This window comes from Microtus oregoni, unplaced genomic scaffold, assembly GCF_018167655.1.
Source record: "Microtus oregoni isolate MIOR12 unplaced genomic scaffold, Mior012 000002F_ref0000024, whole genome shotgun sequence".
NCBI classification, from domain to species: domain Eukaryota; kingdom Metazoa; phylum Chordata; class Mammalia; order Rodentia; family Cricetidae; genus Microtus; species Microtus oregoni.
Genome location: NW_024543061.1, coordinates 89,940,797 through 89,959,075, shown reverse-complemented (window position 1 = coordinate 89,959,075; position 18,279 = coordinate 89,940,797). Strand labels below are relative to the sequence as shown.

General features: G+C 39.7%; 1 pseudogene; it reads right to left on the bottom strand.

Annotated features, from left to right (window-relative positions):
• The window catches only part of LOC121436997, a 207,102-nt pseudogene extending 190,111 nt beyond the window's left edge, over positions 1–16,991 (bottom strand).
• Between the last annotated feature and the right edge of the window lie 1,288 nt (positions 16,992–18,279).

Genomic DNA, 18,279 nt, shown 5'->3' with positions numbered 1-18,279 from the left:
TGAGATGCTCACCTATAGAAAGGATAGAGAGTCTGCCTGTGTAACTATCTAGAGTAAGCTGGAGCATCACAGTTTTAAGAGGGATTTCTTAATTGTGCTGGACTGGATCAATTCTATGATATTTTGTTATGTATTTGCTGTTTCTTGATATCAACTACATACATTAAAACCCAAAAGCATGGTTATAGTAGTGAAATACCTAGATAAATCCAGACCCTCCCAGCAGGGAGAAAATAGCCAAAAATCTAAACAGGAAGAGAAGAATCAGGAATCTAGGATTAGCCAGTTCAGTGACTATGTTTCAGGAACTAGCTGAAGATAAAGTTAGATTGTAATCTTGAGAGTGATCTTGAGAGGCAGGGAGTTGCCCCCTTGTAACCATCACTGGTTTTTCAAAATTTCCTCTGACCATTTTGGATTACTGGGCTGTGGTTTCTTCCCTTAAAAACTTCTTCTCCCGGTCACTCAGGGTCAAACTCTTCCCCTGCGTTGGTTATGAGTCTCAGCTCCAGTGCACTGGTTCCCATCTCCTCGATTAAAGCCTCCTGTGATTGCAGCAAGGATGGTCCCTCATGAGATACTGGGGTGGGGGGTCATGTTATCCCAAGACTTGAGTGAGAGTCTCCCCACCACTGGGGGTCTTTCAGTAGTAATGCCATGTATCATATGAATAATGTATTGTGTTTTATCTAAGGTTTAGTTGAACAGTTTATACCTAGGAAATACTAATTTATTACATTATCATATACAGTTTCTATTCAGTTTTCTTTTGTTGTTACTCAGCACTATCTGAAGACAAACAATTGGTACCTTCCTATGGTCACCTGTGACTGCTTACAAAGGATGACCACCACCGGGTTCACTGATTGTTAATATTCCATCATGGAAGAAAGTATCCCCTCCATCTGAGTACACAGCCTCTTTTCCAGGCAACTATATGCAATTCATCCCTAATGACATGTGCCCTTCTGGTTTTAGGGATGAACTAGAGTACATAGCCTGGGAAAGACTTGGGAGGGTGTACATTTTTTGTATTCACCTATGAGAAAGCCATCTTTGAAAGTGGGAATTTACCTTGAGTGCTATCAGGCTTACTTCATATGTTCACTGAGAAATGTAGTGTCAGGGGGAATATATGGGCAGTGGAAGTGTAGAGAGAAGGTAAGCTCCACATATGCAGCTATTGGAGAGCCATTGTACATACTGGATGGAGAAGTGCCTGTGTGACTGCTTTTGGGTATCTTAGTTAGAGCTTCTATTGCTGTGAAGAGACACCATGACCACAGCAACACTTATAAAGGAAAACATTTGATTGAGGCTAGCTTACAGTTTCAGAGGATTTAGTCCATTATCATCATGGCAGAAAGTATGGTGGATGTAAGCAGAAATGGTGCTGGAGCAAGAGCTGAGTGTTCTACATCCAGATCAGCAGGCAGCAGAAAGTGATTATGACATAGTTCAACAAGGCCACACCTCCTAATAGTGCCTCTCCATGGGACTTTGGGGGTCATTTTGATTCAAACAACCACAGAATCAAAACCCTTGTATGTACCTTTTCAACCATGCTCAGTAAGTAAGCTCAGTAAACTCACTGGTTGGTCCCCAGGATGGACTTTGGTGAAATTGTACTTTGTATCTTCATTGGGAATTATGGGTTATGGGATAGAAATTGCTTCTGCCCCTTCCATGGGGGAGAAAATTCTCACAACAGATCATAAATATACTTGTTAATTTTCCTACTTATTATGATATTAGCAAAAAGAAAGCACTCCATAAAAGAACATGCGAGAAGAATATAAATATGTAAATGACCATAGTAAAAAAGGACTTAGATTATGAACATGATTATGACTAGATAGCTCTGGGATAAAGAAGACTGGAAAGGTTTTACAAGATATGAAGGTCTGAGTAAGTTGATTAAGGTACATAAGGATGAGACTTAGGAATCATTTATTTATTAAAGTTTGCAAGGTCAGATTCCAACTATTTCAAGGAGTGGTTGAAAGGTGTGCCAAAGAAGGTTTATTGAGTTGTGTCTGACTCTTGAAGTATTATAAAGTAGTTAAAAGTACAAAACTAGTTTAAAACTGATCTTCTAGGTGTTTAATAATCATTCTTAGAAGCTATTCTAATGTCATTACAGGGACCAAAAGGGGGAATATTTCTCTCATTTCTATACAAGATCAGTGAGGTCCATAGGAACAAAGGCTATCTATTGATCATTTATTGTCCTGTCCATGGAGGCCATGGAGAACCCAATCAATGAATTGGAATCATTATCAAGTGTACAAAAGGAGGATCAATGTGGGAAAGATTTCTTCAAGGCTTCAAAGGAAGCCACAGTACATAAAGCAAAGCTTTTGACTTGTCCTCACATTGATGGACAACTGATAACAGAGAGACATGAAAAATCTGAGGTTCCTACCAAGCACAAGTGACCTCTAAAGACTAGATGCTCAACTGGCCTTGACAACACAGAAAGAAAGATTAATTTTTGACACCTGCATTGGCCTTCAGTACTCAAGAAGAAATTTTAATGAAAGGATAAGAGGATTGCTAACAACACAACGGTTCACACTCCACAGACATTAGATGTAAGTCTACATGAGATGTTAGTTAGATAGCAAATCTCAGAAATATTTTCTCTTTTTTTATATTTATTTATTATGTATACAAGTTTCTGCCTCCATGTATACCCACATGCCAGAGAAGGGCACCAGATCATCATACAGATGGTTTGGATCCACCATGTGGTTGCTGGGAATTGAATTCAGGACCTCTGGAAGAACAGACAGTGCTCTTAACCACTGAGCCATCTCTCCAGGCCCATCAGTAATATTTTCTTGATAAAAATGATTCAGTACAGATGTGAGACATCAGACATTAGCTACTTGAATACCCGCACACAGCGAAGGACAGGCCCACGGTTGTTTTAACCTCCAAATTAAATGATGCTAAATACCTCTCCTCTCCCTATCCAGAAGTCACATGGGAAGGGCATCATGCTGACTTTTGGCTGATGAAACAGGTGTAAAAGGTTGTGACAGTTGCTTGTGGGCTCATCACTCTAGAGACCAAATGTAGAAGTTAAATGGAAACCTCTAAACAGATGGAAGCTATTGTGAGTCCATCAAGAATGTCTTATGGACTTTGGATATGTTATTGCTTCCCAGACAACATTACATCTTCCAGACAACTATGTCTACATTTGAGACTTTGGTCTTTACAAGAGGCTCTATGGAAGGGTATCTTAATACTACCACCTGCTGCCCCAAATTCAGCTGAAACAAACCAGAACAGTCGTTGCCCCAATGCCATAATGGTAGTTAGTGTTACCTCTTCATAGGAAGGTGGGATAAGATCTGGAGGTAGAAAGCCGGGCAGTGGTGGCGCATGCCTGTAATCCCAGCACTCGGGAGGCAGAGGCAGGCGGATCTCTGTGAGTTCGAGACCAGCCTGGTCTACAAGAGCTAGTTCCAGGACAGGCTCCAAAACCACAGAGAAACCTTGTCTCGAAAAAACCAAAAAAAAAAAAAAAAAAAAAAAAAAAAAAAAAGATCTGGAGGTAGAAATCAACTATACAATTTAGGAAAACTAACAACTCACATGGCTCCCTATTGGCTCCCTCATGGATCACAATATACTCCCACTGGTGTTCCTGATTGCTAGGCTTGCCCAGAGGCCCTCAATAGCTAGAATTGCCCAACTGAGCCTCAAGGCAGTAGCTGTTCCCTTACTAGATAAGTAGAAATCAAATGACTAAGCCAGCACAGCCCTTCCCAGCTCTGCCTTTCCACCCTAGGGGAAAACAGGGCTCTAGTCTGGAAAATTGTTATTTTAGTAGAAACTCTTCCAGTCTCTCAGAGCACTTCCTGTTCCCCTTCCAAAATATGGCATCCCTAGCATGTGTGTTCCATTGTAGAGTCACTGACCAGTGTAATCAATCCTTTCCCTCATAGCTCAGATATTCTGAAGCCAATCCTAGGTCACATTAAAACAGCAACTCGCAGGGCAGTGATGGTGCATGCCTTTAATCCCAGCACATGGGAGGCAGAGGTAGGCGGATCTCTGTGAGTTTGAGGCCAGCCTGGTCTATGAGAGCTAGTTCCAGGACAGGCACCAAAGCTACAGAGAAACCCTGTCTCGGAAAAAAAAAAAAAAAAAAACAGCAACTCTTTGTAGGGATAAGTCCCGCCCCTTAAGGGGCATGTTCACCTCGGGCAAATGTCTGCCTATAAATTTGGCGAGCGTGCTCCGAGCTGTCTCTTCTGCTTTCCTGGTCTCCGCGGGAAGGGTGGTTCTGTAAGTCTATTTCTACATTAAAACTATATATGTTTTTACAATCTGTCTGCATTCGTTTACGCCATTACATTTTGGCGTCCAACGTCGGGCTATTTTGCCCCCAACTCAAGCGGGTAGCCCGCTAGCTAACACAGCACCCTCCGGGTGCTGTTTTTCAGTTAGTGACTCCGGCCCCAGTGCCGAGTCCAAGACATACTCGGCCACACAGGCCCATTCTGCCTGCCTTGGCTAAGTTTTGCAGCGGAACCCCACTGCCCAAATTGGCAGAAGCTCAAGTACCTGCAGTTTTGCAACAAAAGCTGCCACAGCTTCAGATTTGGTCTGATACAAAGTGACTAGACCGGGCAGTGGTGGCGCACGCCTTTGATACCAGCACTTGGGAGGCAAGGGCAGGCCAATCTCTGTGAGTTTGAGGCCGGCCAGGCAGTGGTAGCACACGCCTTTAATCCCAGCACTTGGGAAGCAGAGGCAGGTGGATCTCTGTGAGTTTGAGGCCTGCCAGGCCCTGGTGGTGCACACCTTTAATCCCAGCATTTGGAAGGCAGAGACAGGCGGATCTCTGTGAGTTCGAGGCCAGCCTGTTCTACAAGAGCTAGTTCTAGGACTGGCTCCAAAAACACAGAGACCAACACTGACAGGAACCGATCATTGCAGGTAAAAAGTTTTTCTTTTATAAATAAAATGTCTGAACACATTACTGTTCAAGAATTTAACAGTTTTTTAATTGTACCATGTGGAGATTTTACAAGACGTGTCTATCACCCCACATCTATGGATCCTTCTTGGATTCGTAGTTTTCATTGGCACCAAATGGTTTGATAATAGAAATATGATAAAGTCTTTACGAGACGAATCCAGGATTCTTAAGGCAGAGACTGAATGCTTAAAAACAATTGAGAATAACAATCTTCTCAAGAATCAGTTTGAAGTTCTCCAGGCTGATAACAATCTTCTCAAGAATCAGTTTGAAGTTCTCCAGACTGATAACAATCTTCTCAAGAATCAGTTTGAAGTTCTCCAGGCTGATGTTAAGGAGAAATTCATTACTATGGAAGAGGGAACAGCTGATCTGGATAGAAAGGTTCAGTCCCTTTCTGTAGGAACTGAAACATTAGTGGCTGATATTAAGGAGAAATTCAATACTATGGAAGAGGGAACAGCTGATTTGGACCATAAGATTCAGTCCCTTTCTGTAGGAAATGAAACATTAACTGAGAGAATCAAAACTGCTGAATGTGACAATAGGATTTTGTCTAAAGCTTATGACAGATTGACGGAAAGATTATCAATACAAGAAGGCACGGTTTATGCCATAAAAACTATGTCCAAAGATGAGATGTTATCTCTAATGGACAAACTTCATACTTTAGAATCCTCAATGAAGGCTTTGGAACATAATTCTGGAGAGGAGATTCAGACATTGCAGAAGGCAATGGTGAATAGAATTGAAAAGATTGAGGAATTTCTAAATTCTGATGAAGAGCAAAGGGTAGAAAGGCAAATTAACTACATCTGTGGGTAAATCTCTCCGGGACAATTTCCACAAAGCTCTACCTACAGCTCTACCTGCCTTTCCAGTAATAACAACAGAGAAGGTGATTGCTTCCAAAAACCCTAGGGTCATCAATGAGGATACATGGCAGCCTGTCCATATGAATGACCTCAAGGAAATTAGACAGGCTGTTATGACTTTTGGGATGCAAGCATCTTTTGTTAAAGAGATGCTAAGATCTTGGGCCACAACAAGCAGAGCAACCCCCTCAGACTGGCTCCAGCTGAGCTCTGCGGTACTCGAGAGTGGACCGCAATTGAAATGGCAATGCTTATTCAGGCAAGAGGCTAGACTCTTAGAACAGCAGGAAAAAGCGAAGGGAATTGGCATTTCCCTAGATCAAATTCTAGGTGAAGGGCTCTTTTCCGACCCTCAGGAACAAGCTAATTTGGATGAAAACACACTCTCCATGTGTACTACAGCAGCCTTAAGGGCTTGGGACAGGGTACAAGACCCAGGACAGAGAATGGAATCATTTGTCAGAGTTAAACAGGGTCAGAGAGAAACCTTTAGTGACTTTTTACAAAGATTAACTAAGGCTGTACAAATAGGGATATCTGACCCAGAAGCAAGACGTATAATGATTGAGTCTTTGGCTTATGAAAATGCAAATGTGGAATGCAAAAGGATTTGGGGGCCTTTAAAGCTCAGATCAGCGCCCTTGGAAGAATGGGTCTTGCATACACTGAATGTTGACACATTTGACTATGGCACTGAAGCATGGGTAGAAGAAGCAATTTCCAATGGTAAAAGGAGACACCAGAATACCAAATGTTTTAATTGTGGCAAAATGGGTCATATGAAAAGGAATTGTAGACAATGGATTTTCAGAAATAATAATAATAATAATAATAATAATAATAATGCATCTTTCAGAAATAATAATAATAATAATGCGTCTTCTAGAAATAACAGAAATAGGAGGACTCAGCCTTCAGGTTTATGTAGAAGATGTGGAAAGGGCAGACATTGGACGAATGAATGCAGGTCTACAAGAGATAGACAAGGCAACCTGATACAGCCGGGAAATGTGAGAGGGGGAACCTCACAGGCCCTCATGGCACACATGGTTCAGTCATATCCAGTTTCTGCAGAGAACGTGCCTCATCAGGACAATTAGGAAGGCCCATGCCTACTGTTACAAGCAATAATGATCAGAAAGATAAGTTACGTGTGTTTTGGCAAACTTCTATAAATGATCAAAGACCTAAACTGAGAGTGTGTGTAAATGGCATTTTTATTACTGGCCTGCTGGACACAGGTGCTGATGTAAGTATCATTACCCCACAATCTTGGCATCCATATTGGCCTCTTCAGAATGTAAATGTTCAGGTCCTGGGAATTGGAACCCTATCTTGAGTAAGGCAGAGTACGAGATGTGTTGAATGTATAGGGTCAGAGGGACAAATAGGAAAATTAAAGCCATATGTAGCAAATATTGCAATGAATTTATGGGGTCGTGACCTATTACAGCAATGGAATACCGGAATTAACATTCCTGCGACTTCTAGAGCCTATATTTCTGAAAATAATAATAAAAGATATTACAAACAGAGAAAACCAGCCATTGGGGCTGTGCAAGAACAAACAATTGATGTCCCTTCAGAGATACCAACAGCCTTGCCTCTAAAATGGTTGACTGAGAAACCAATATGGACAAAACAATGGCCTTTAGCTGAGGAAAAGTTACAGGCTTTAGAACAGCTGGTACAAGAACAATTAGACATATAGAAGAATCTACCAACCCTTGGAATTCTCCTGTATTTGTGGTTAAGAAAAAATCAGGTAAATGTAGAATGGTGACAGATCTCAGGGCCATCAACAAGGTTATTCAACCTATGGGCCCTCTGCAATCTGGAATTCCTTTGCCCTCTTTATTACCAAAAGGATGACCTCTCATAGTTATTGATTTAAAGGATTGTTTTTTCACTATACCTTTGCAAAAAGAAGATAGAGAAAAATTTGCCTTCACAGTGCCTACTTATAACAATTCTCAACCTTCGAGGAGGTACCACTGGACCGTCCTCCCCCAGGGTATGTTAAATAGCCCCTCCCTGTGTCAATATTTTGTGAACCAACCATTGCAAATAATACGCAAGAAATTTCCCAAATCTATAGTATACCATTACATGGACGACATTTTGTTATCCGATTCAAACATGGATACCTTGAACAGACTGTTTGAAGAAATAAAGATACTTTTACCTAAATGGGGATTGCAAATCGCTCCTGAAAAGATTCAGAAGGGAGATTCTGTTAATTATTTAGGTTATGAAATAGGTTTGCAAAAAATTAAGACACAAAAAGCACAAATTAGGAGAGATCGCCTACGGATTCTTAATGACTTTCAAAGACTGTTAGGAGACATTTCCAGTCTACGACCAGCTATTGGAATAACACCTGATCTAATAATTCATTTGAACAAAACCTTGGATGGTGATAAAGATTTAAACAGTCCCAGAGAATTAACAGCTGAAGCAGAAAAGGTACTGACAATGATTGAAGAAAAATTACAACAGGCACATGTGGACAGGGTGAATCCAGAGCTCGATTGTATTCTCATCATACTACCATCAAAAATTTATCCTACAGGAATTTTAATGCAGAGAGATGATATTATTCTGGAATGGATCTTTTTACCACATAAACCAAGTAAGAAACTGAAAACTTTTGTGGAAAAAGTCTCTGAGTTAATTATAAAAGGCAAGCTGAGACTTTGTCAACTAGCAGGCATAGACCCAGCAGAAATTATAGTGCCTTTCACTGCTGATGAACTAAAGAAATTATGGGAATATAATGAACCATGGCAAAGAGCTTGTGCTAATTTTTTTTGGGAGACATTAATAGCAACTATCCTAAAAGCAAGAGGCTTAACTTCATAAAGAGAACTTCTTGGATTCTTCCTCGAATCGTCCGTGATGCTCCAATAACTGGAGCCTGTACATTCTATACTGATGCCAATAAATCAGGGAAGGCAGGTTACAAATCAGAAGACTTGGGTAAGGTGGAACAAAGTCCTTATAATTCTGTCCAGAAGGCAGAATTATATGCCATTCTTATGGTGCTAAGGGATTTTAAAGAACCTATTAATATAGTCACTGATTCACAATACGCAGAAAGAGTTATTTTACATATTGAAACTGCTGAATTTATACCTGATGATACAGAACTAACCTCATTGTTTCTCCAGGTTCAAGATTTGATCAGGAACAGGCTTTGCCCTATGTATATAACACACATCCGATCCCATACGGGTCTGCCAGGTCCTCTAGCACAAGGTAATGCAGAAATTGATCAATTATTGATTGGTAGTGTGCTACAAGCCTCTGAATTTCATAAAAACATCATGTTAATAGCAAAGGTTTGAAGAAAGAGTTTTCAATTACATGGCAACAAGCTAAGGAGATTGTAAAGAAATGCCCTACTTGCTCTTTCTATAACCAAACGCCACTGCCTGCAGGGGCTAATCCAAAGGGCATCCAAAGGAATGAAATCTGGCAGATGGATGTGTTCCACTTTGCAGAATTTGGCAAACTAAAATATGTTCATCATACCATTGACACTTATTCAGGCTTTCAGTGGGCAACTGCTTTAAGTTCAGAAAAAGCTGATTCAGTAATCACTCATTTATTAGAAGTCATGGCTATCATGGGTATACCTACACAAATAAAAACGGACAATGGTCCTGCTTATGTTTCCAGGAAAATGAAACGGTTTTTTGATTATTACTATATCAAGCATGTTACAGGTATACCATACAATCCTACAGGTCAAGCAGTCATAGAAAGATCAAATCGAACTATAAAGGATATGTTGAACAAACAGAAAGGGGTGGAAAACAACCCCAGAAATAGGTTACCTAATGCTTTGTTAACCTTGAATTTTCTCAATGCTAATGAGAAGGGATCAACAGCTGCAGAAAGACATTGGATAATGGAAAAGTCTACTGAACTACATAAACCAGTTTATTTCAAGCATGTAGTGACCTCACAATGGAAGCCAGGAGATGTGCTACGTTGGGGAAGGGGTTTTGCTCTTATCTCCACAGGTGAGGAAAAATTGTGGATACTGTCAAAATTAATAAAGGTTCTGTTTGAAGAAGAGAAGCCACTTGAAAAAGATAAATAACAATTCTTTCATAAGGATGGCGAGCATACTGATGGTAAGAAATACAGATAGGTTGGAGGCAGGGTTCTTTTCTTATCTCCACAGGAAAATACTCATCTTCAAAGAAATTGAGGGACCCTGAATATTTAATTCCTAATGGATGGACACATTTTGTAAGTATTAATTTTTATTTATATGTCTTATTAAACATTTCTTTATAAATATATAGAGCTGGTTTTGAAGTTGGACTCTGGCTCAGTCCCTCTCCAATTCCAAGCCTGTTAGTAAAAGAAAAACCCAGAGTTTCTGGAGTTTCTGTTTCATGTCAAGAGCCATGATATGGGACAGAAAGAAATATGAGTTTAGAAAACATCTTTGCTTTTCTTCATATCTATCATACTTTCCATTGTATGATAGATATCATGCCTTTCATTGAATATATATATGTATGTCTATATGATTAATGTTTAAGTTTTTCACAATGAACAATGAGTTTTTCCTGAAGTGACATTTGAAGTTTCCAGGAAGAAGAAGGTGCCCCACAACAACAACTCTACCTGGTTGATATGACGTCATGATACTGATAGCTCTACTACAAGACCTGTTTTGGATACCAGCTGCACAAGACGATCCCAACTTGGATAGCTTAAATGGTGCACATCTTGTACAACATTCTGGCCAGACCTCCACAAAATACTCAGAGACTATTGGCAATTTTAAAAGACATTGATCATGAAATTTAACCATCATTTTACTTTCACAGGATCCCCCAGAAAGAACGTCACCCCCATGACAGCTGGAAGTAATTCTAGAGGATGACGTCCCCTCTCCCAGTAAAGTTTACCCCTGGGTTAGGGACATCATTAATGGGTTGGGAGGTTGGGGGAGGAATTTTATAAGCTCATCGATCATTTTGAAAAAAAAAGAGGGAATGATGGGATAGATTTATAATTGTGAGTTGCTGCTTTTAGACAAATATATTGGTATCCATTCTTGTATATTGATACAAAGTTAAATTATATTGACTATTGTATGCATGCATGTCTCTATCTCTGTTTAAAACATTTTTATGTATTGACATATATTGTATTGATAAATATATATTGTACATATTTACCATATTGCAGTGTACATTTCTACCTCTGATTAAGATACTTATATAATGTTTGTGTATTGATATATATTTACCATATTGCAATGTATATTTGTACAGTGTTTATATTTGGAGGTCATTATCCTCATTTGTTACACAGTTGTTTATTGTCTTAGTCTTTAAGTTAGATAGATATTGAGAATTATATAGATAAATAGTCATCTAAGTTTGTCATTTATAATCAGACTAATCAGGTTCTTTAGATATATAGAGATTATACTCAGTATAGATAGATAATCTTCAACCTCTTCAAAGAGCTGTAGAAAATGGCCTTTAATCTAACTCAGAGTTTCGTGATAGTGAGACATAATTGCTCCTGGCTACACGCTCTATTCCCGAGAGAATGTTGAGCACCAAAGACACTGCATCTGGAGCCTTTCTATTTGGCAGAACTGGCCTTTTGGCAAAGCAATGCCCATACCTCAACAACTGACAGAGATACAGAGCGTGCATCAATGGATAAAACAGGACTGTCATATCCTGCCAAGACAGGGTAAGATAGTTTTGAAAAGTTCCTTGACTTTAATAATGGTATGTCAGTTATGTTAGGCCTTAGCCAAAATTGGTTGACTCAACGTTGCAAACGAGAATTTGGGTGATTGCCCAGGTAGTCAGTTGTCTCTGTCAATTGTTGCACATTTTGGATATATCTCGTTTGTTGAGTAGTGTTTATTCCCTTCTCAGATCTTTGACTGAGTTGAAGATTATATAATTGTAGTTACTCTTTACATTATTTGGACTCCTTGAGATAGAAGGTTTAGCAAAGCTTTTGTTCTCAATATTGTTTGTGATATTTATTATTTGTTGTTATTGTATGTAGTTGTATTTGGTTTAGTTCTGTCTTATTTAGACAAAAAGGAGAGATGTAGGGATAAGTCCCTCCCCTTAAGGGGCGTATTCGCCTCGGGCTAATGTCTGCCTATAAATTTGGTGAGCGTGCTCCAAGCTGTCTCTTCTGCTTTCCTGGTCTCCGCGGGAACGGTGTTTCTGTAAGTCTATTTCTACATTAAAACTATATATATTTTTACAATCTGTCTGCATTAGTTTACGCCATTACAACTCTTGATAAAGCAAAATTCATGATTTTTCTAATTTCTGGAATGTCTTGGAGGCAAGAAAGTGATGATATAAATGATGTAATTATAATCTACAAAAATTAATCTAAAATGGTGAAACAAGTTTATGGTCATGTGCTCCAAGGCTTAGTGATTTATATTATAGCACACCAAGTATTAGTAACACATTTTATCTCAGCTGTACATCTTAAAAATGTAAAATAACAGTTCTTTTAGACAGGGCCATACCATTTTATCCAGTTCTATTTTGGTCAGACTAGTGCAACTACTGTAATTTGGTTTCATACGTTTGGTTCTTTATCCCAATTCTTGATTCCTTACTCTGTGAATGCAAGAAATGGCCTGTCATATCATGTAGCAATCATCTAAAATTGATTGCCTCACTACCTATTTCTTATGTGAGCTATGGTTTAAGGGGCAAAGCTTTCATGCTCCTTCCCCATACCTCTCTGGGGTATACCTGATCTAAAATTTGTCAGTGAACTCAATTCTTCCATGAGTCCCTCTTTATTTGCAAGTTCACAATAAAATACAGATTAGTTGGAGGACACTCATCTATTTTCCTTCTCACTGACTACTTAAATCCCAACCTTGAAGCAGTTGCAAGAATTTCTTTCCAGCACTGAGCAACAGAAGCAGGATTAGGTGTTCAAAACAATTCTAAACTACATAGTGTGAGAAAGGTAGGTCTCTATAAACTCAAGGTCAGCCTGGTCTACAAAGCTAGTTGCAGGACAGCCAAAGCTACACATTGGAACCCTGTCTTGAGCAACAAAAATGTATTGATTTAGTTGTCTGTGATGTGCCCAACTATAATTCAGGTACACTGGAGATAAGGTGGCCAAATCACTCTGATTTTCTACAAGATCCTAGTCTATACACTGAGTTCCATGACAGCCAGAGATTCATAATGAGGCTATTACTTAAGATTAAAAAATAGAAAAGAAAAAAGAACAAATTATTAATAAAAGTAATAAACATTATATTTTTGGTGTGACTAATTTGGAACAGTGATGAAGATATATCCTTGGAGTCCTAACAGGTTTAGATAGATGACAAGGGATATACACAACTAAGTTAATATAACTAAGTCATGTAATAAAAGCATTGCCATGTCTAAAACCCTCCCCAAACCTCAGTTCCTGTCTCTCATATAAGGTGGTCAGGTAAGGAGTAAATGCTTCTTCAGTAGACACGGTCTCACCTGGAGGAGTCAGTCTTTTTCCCAAGTGAAATTCCCAAGGAAACTCAAACTTCATAGTGTCTATTATTTCATTAGTTGTTAGCCAGAGGGATAAATTTAAATGTATCTTAGAATATCCTTATTCCTGCCAGGCAGACAAGTATTGGGGATTGATGGGGTGGAGACTAAAGAGCTTTACGTTCTTATGGAGAATGCAGAATGGGGGCTGGAGGATACTGTCACTGACACTAACATGAGTTGCCAAAAAAAGTAAACTGGAGGAGACTGAACCACATTAGTAGAGTGGATACATAGTACAGATAGTGCAAACTTACTTTTTTTTTCTTTTTGGTTTTTCAAGACAGGGTTTCTCTGGTTTTGGAGCCTGTCCTAGAACTAGCTCTTGTAGACCAGGCTGGTCTCGAACTCACAGAGATCTGCCTGCCTCTGCCTCCCGAGTGCTGGGATTAAAGGCATGCACCACCACCGCCCAGTGGTGCCAACTTACTTAAGTGCACCCTATGCCCTGCTTTTTGGCATTTGATCCTTGGGCTTTTGCAAAGCTCCCTCCCTAACAAATCTTTCAACCACAGCTCCATGTAAGTATCTGATTAACTTAGCCTTACAGTGACTTCAGTTCAAGCCTCAGGATCTCCCCACAACCTGAATGTCATCTGGTCACCACCATTCAAAACTCCTAAGTAGAGACTTTGTAGACATCAGGGAAGCACAAAGTGATTCAATTCAGATAAGTCAGACTTCATGCCTGCAAGTTCCTTTTCTCTCCTTCACAGGAGGTAAAAGCTCACCCTCGGGTGCATCGGACATGTGAGCTTACAGATTCCAATAGATGCCTATTTACCACATTGGAGACAAACTCATTATAAATATCCATATATTACATATTTATTTGTGTGTTTGGGTATATTAGGATATATAAATATCTTGATGTTCCATGCTTCTTCCTGTCCCCATAGTTAAATATTTGGTATTTCTTCTTGAAGAACATGAGTTTGTAAGTAGAAACAGTATAAAAAGGACATCATAGTGCTTGAAAAGATTGTTAACACTGTCAAATTTTTTCTAGAGAAGTAATAGTCTTTTCTTGTAGGTGGAAGAATCTTGTTCACTCCTGGCTGCCAAGACCCGAAATAATCACACAGAAACTATATTAATTAATATACTGCTTGGCCTATTAGAAAAGGATTCATATTAACTAACTCCAACATCTGAAATTAACCCATTCCTATTATTTTGTATTTTACCACAATACTTGTGATTTACCAGTAAGGTTCCAAGACATCTGTCTTCTTCAGCAAATACATGGAGTCTGACCCCACTTTCTTTTCTCCTCCATCTCTGCTTGGAATTCCTGCCTTGCTCTATTCTGGCCTGCCATATGCCCAAAGCAGCTTCTTTATTACACAATGGTAACAAAATACAATCACAGCATACAGAGGGGAACCCCAAATCATTGTGGAGCTGATTATATATCTTTTGGCTAAAGATCTTACCAAATACTTTATAATAAGAAGTCCTCAGTAACTTTTTTGGTAGTCAATGTCTAGTGTAATATACAAAGATTTTAATAGAATGTTGCACACAAAAAGTTTTACTCCTCACACCAAGCAGTGGTGGCACATGCCTTTAATCCCAGAATTTGGGAGGCAGAGGCAGGCAGATCTCTTTTAGTTCAAGACCAGCCTGATCTGCAAAAGCTAGGACCAGGACAGGCTCCAAATCCAAAGAGAAACTCTCAAAAAACCAAAAAAAAAGTTTTACTTCTATATAAAGTACAAAACGTTATCACACTGAACACATTTATAGGGTTTCTCTGCAGTATGATTTTTTCTCATGATTTAGATTATTCTTACATGCAAATGCTTTACCACACTGATTACAGTCAGAGTTTATTTCCTGTGTGTGATCTTTTATGCATTTGAAGAGTACTGTGAAGTGCAAAGGCTTCACCACACTCATTACAAGCATAGGGTTCCTGTCCAGCATGTGTTAGTTCATGTCTTTAAAGATAACTATGAAAAACAAACCCTTTACCACACTAATTACATACATAATGTTCCACTCTCTCCAATATGGGTTCTTGTAGTAATAAGAGCATCGGGGCTGTGTCCCCAACACTCCGGCTGCCTGCTCGGCTAGCTTATGCGCCGAAATAACAACACACAAACTGTATTCATTTAAACACTGCTTGGCCCTTTAGCTCTAGCCCTTACTGGCTAATTCTGATATCCCGATCAACCCACCTCTAATAATCTGCGGGCACCGGTCTTACCGGGAAGATTCTAACCTATGTCCATCCTGGGTCGGAGCTTCATGGCGTGTGTCTGGTACAACAATCTACTTTGTCATTGCCCTCAGCTAAAGGACCTGGTAATCCCATATGTGCACGGATATGTTGTACAAAAAAGGGATTTTTTTTCGCTGCCAGAGTAAAAGCTGTAATTGTACAAGTACTACATGTATGGGACTAGAAGACCTAATGGGTTCCGCGCATTCTAAGGATCTTAAGACATTAATAACATAACATGAATCTGAAATTAGATTGAATGCAAAAGGGCAGGCCTTAAACACTTCTATTACAATTGCCAGTTCAACGTGTTGAGGGGCTCCAGGAGAAAATTGATGTATAACAGGCTCCATGGAATCTACCATATAAGCGCCACGACCGGTCTTAGATCCATCTGTAAAAATAACACTGGCTCCTGGAATGGGTTGTAAAATAGTAAGTAATTTTTGGGAAATATCACTGGGTGTTCCTTAAAGAAAGTCAGCAATGGATGTTTAGGATAGTGACAATCTATAGGCCCTGGATAGGAGCAACACAAGATGGCCCAGTCGTCTAAGGTAGCACATAAAATCTTTACTTGATGGTTGGAATAAGGCACTATAATGGTTGTGGGGGCAACCCCAAAATATTGCAGGCACTGCTGAATTCCGGTTAATGCCAAAGTCACTACAGCAGTGGGATAATGCTCAAGAGATTTAGCTAGAGATATCTTAGGATATATCCAAAACAATGGCCCACTCTGCCATAAGAGTCCTGTGGGCTGGTAATATGAGGGAAGAATGCATAAAGCAATATCTTGACCCTCTTGTATCCTTTGTAGGAAGGTGTCTTGTAACCTGTTTTCCACCTTTTTTAATGCTTCTCGTGCCTCAGTAGTCAAGTGCCTTGGAGAATCCAAAGCAGAGTCTCCATTTAAAACACTATACAGGGGCTTTAACTTGTAGTTTGGTAACTTCAAATAACATCTAATCCAATTTATATCACCTAACAGTTTTTGAAAATCATTTAGTGTCTTTAAACTATCTTTCCTTAACTCTATTTTTAGAGGGATAATCTGTTTCTCACAAACTCTTACTTATAAATAGTTAACAATTTTATCCTTTTGTACCTTTTTCAGGGGCTACATGCAGCCCTCTCCTTTCAAGTAGCTTAATAAGCTCCACATAGGTCTGATCTAACATTCGTTCATTCTTGGCAGCCAGCAATATATCGTCCATATAATGAACGCATCTTAGAGTGGGAAATTTTTCTCTCAGGGGTGCAATAGCCTCCCCCACATACAGCTGACACATTGTAGCACTATTGGCCATTCCCTGTGGCAAGACAACCTACTCATATCTTTTGTCTGGTTCTTCATGACAAAGAGACGGAACTGTAAAAGCAAATCTCTCACTGTCTTTATCAAACAAAGGGATGGAGAAAATCTTTTATATCTATCACAATAATAGGCCAGGAGGCAGGCAAAAAGGATAGTAATGGCAACCCACGTTGCACCGGTCCCATGACTTGCATTTGATTATTAACAGCTCGCAAATCATGTAATAGGCGCCACTTTCCTGGTTTAATATGGCCCAGAGTTAACTGTTCCATTATTAAATCATTGGCAGCCATGAGCTTCTCAGAGGAAAGAGGCGACTGAGGAACCCACACTGGCTCTTCTGTTTTCCAAGTAATGGGAATTCCTTCCCCAGCGGCCCCTAAGAAAAACCCATCCCTTGTCTGGGTTTTCTTAGTACTGCCACTATCGGATCTTTCTGTCCTTTAAATACCTGCCCAGTCCAAAATTCGGATGGCAGCCCATATTTTTCATAATGCTTTGAGCCTTTTCTGAATATTCATTACTTCATTTAAAACCCATAGATTTCATGAGATCTCTTCCCCATAATGATACTGGGAGTTCAAGAACATAAGGTTGAATTACTCCGGAGTGGCCCTCTGTATCTTGCCAATTTAATAAGTTAGCACTAATATTAGGGGCACCTGCATGTCCTAATCCTTGTAAGGTGTGTGATGAAGTCTGTATAGGCCATCATTCTGGCCAATCTTTACTGGCTATGATACTTTTATCCGCCCCTGTATCCAAAAAGCATATGATCTTGACTCCATTAACATCTAGTTGTAAAATAGGCCTTTGGTCCAAATCCAAGGATAAAAATGTTAAGTCTGTACCTGATGAACCAAATCCCTTATCTCCTCTTTCAATGTCTTTAGCTGGATGTTTTTCATGTAGACTAGGCAAAATAACATGTTGAGCTATCCTACCACCTGGGGAAATTGCGGTAATACCTTTAGGCAATTCAACCATGATTTTAACAATGCCTGTATAGTCTGGATCAATTATCCCAGGATGGACACATAATCCTCTTAGTGTAATAGATGATCTCCCTAGTAATAATCCCACTGTACCAGGTTGAAGAGGACCCTGAAAATCAGAGTCTACTGTCTGAACTCCCATTTGGGGGGTTAATACGAGTCTGGTGGTGGCATGAAGGTCCAATCCTGCTGAACCTGCAGTAGCTTGCCGCGGTCCTTGGGGTGTCTGAAGGTTGGCCACTGCTCGTGACTCCCTTCTCTGCTCTGATCCTCCATGGCCCCATA